The sequence below is a fragment of the Mandrillus leucophaeus genome, unplaced genomic scaffold (genome assembly GCF_000951045.1).
Source record: "Mandrillus leucophaeus isolate KB7577 unplaced genomic scaffold, Mleu.le_1.0 Scaffold119, whole genome shotgun sequence".
Classification (NCBI taxonomy): Eukaryota; Metazoa; Chordata; class Mammalia; order Primates; family Cercopithecidae; genus Mandrillus; species Mandrillus leucophaeus.
Genome location: NW_012100209.1, coordinates 6,035,590 through 6,037,312, shown reverse-complemented (window position 1 = coordinate 6,037,312; position 1,723 = coordinate 6,035,590). Strand labels below are relative to the sequence as shown.

The following is a 1,723-nucleotide window of genomic DNA, read 5'->3' as shown; positions in this document are numbered from 1 at the left end:
GGCGGCCGCCATGTTTGTCTTGTCTTGTGTTGTCTTGTGTGTTCATTCCTTTGTTTAGGAAACACGCGGACCCCAACAAGCCAGGCTGGTCTTAAACTCCTGGCCTCAAGCGATCCACCCCAGTTGGCCTCCCAAAGTGCTGGGGTTACATGGTGAACCACCGTGCCTAGCCTAGAATTTTACTTTGAAAGTACAAATGGAATAATTTGTATAAATCTGTTTGAGTCTGCCAGTGCTACATTTAAAAACTGTCCTCTTTTCCTGTCAAGTTCTTAAAAGGTTGCTGAGTGAGACCAAAGTATTGCCTATATTCCTGCTAAGAGTCAAAGTAAAGGACATGGTCCAGATGTGTACAGTATCAGTGGGCTTCCTAACGCTAAACCTCTGAATTGCAGACTCACCCTCCCAGGCACAGGCAAGGGTGCACCAGGACAAGCCTCTTTCAGAAGGACAGGGCTGGTACTCCAAGCTTACTGCATGGTAAGGGAAACACAGCCTGGCGGTGGCTCCCAAGACAGAGGGGAACGGGCTGGGCCACAACTTCCTGGTTTCTTCTTCCAACCCTTAAATTAGGTAAATAAGTCTTTCCTCTTGGAAAAGGAGGGAGTAAGTGGGTATGGAAAGGCCAGGAGTATTTTACAATGATGCTCTCCATGTGCCACTCCCTTCAACAAGGTCCAAGCCATATTCATATTACTTTTCTGGATTTCACAAGGATGGATAAAAAAACACAGGTATAGTTGGATTATAACACATATCAATTAAAATTCCGTGTTAATAATCTCCTAGGCCTATATGGGTCAAGAAATAACATTAGAGTTTTTTATTTTTTTTTTAAGAGTTTGGTTTTTTATTGAACATGTTACAAGAGAGATTTCATCAACAAAAGACCGAAGCCCATACATCATCAGACTCCTTGGATTCTTCTTTCTTTGATTCCACTTCCTTCTCTTCAGCTTGGGCTGCAGTGGTGGAGAAAGTAGGACCTCCCACTGGTGCAGCACCAGGTGCTGGAAAAGGTCCACCAGCGTCTCCATCACATATGAGGCTCCTGATGTTGATATTGTCCAGGGCCTCTGCAAACAAGCCAGGCCAGAAACATTCAACATTTTCACCAGCTACTTTAATGATGGTATTTATCTTATCTTCCATGATGGTCACCTCATCATGCAGAATGGGGCCTGGGTAGATGCAGGTGAGCTCAGAGACAGAGTCCATCATGCAGGTGAGTATGGGGCTGATGCTGCTGGGAGTGGTGCTCATTGTCAGATCAAGTGAGGGCCTCACTCCAAGTCAGCTCTAGCTTCCTCGGAAGAACTGAGGACCTTGGCAGCAGATGACAAAAGATTTTTGTTCATTCATTTGCATGTTTTTTTAACATAAAATTATGTACAGAAATTTCAAAAGGTGCAACCATAGACATAGTTAGACATGGTTAGACAGTCATTGTATCAGACACCAATTCCAGCTTGTTTAAACAGAAAAAGGATTTATGAAAATGATACTGGGCATCTCAGAATTTCTAAGAAGGCTGAAGAACCAGGTCTAGAAAATGGGCAGAGAGGAAGGGTTGCAGGTCATTCAGCACAGCAGCTGTCCTGATAATTATGCCAGTCAGGAAAGACCCAACCCCTCTGCAGGATACTGGTGCTGTGGCTTGCACCACTGGTCCTGAATACTCTCTTGGCCTTTGCCCCTAGATAACAGACAGGGCAGACAGAGC

At 44.7% G+C, this 1,723-nt stretch overlaps 1 pseudogene; it reads right to left on the bottom strand.

Moving 5' to 3' along the window:
- Positions 1-862: 862 nt before the first annotated feature.
- LOC105529576 lies at positions 863-1,218 on the bottom strand (annotated as a pseudogene).
- Positions 1,219-1,723: the final 505 nt, after the last annotated feature.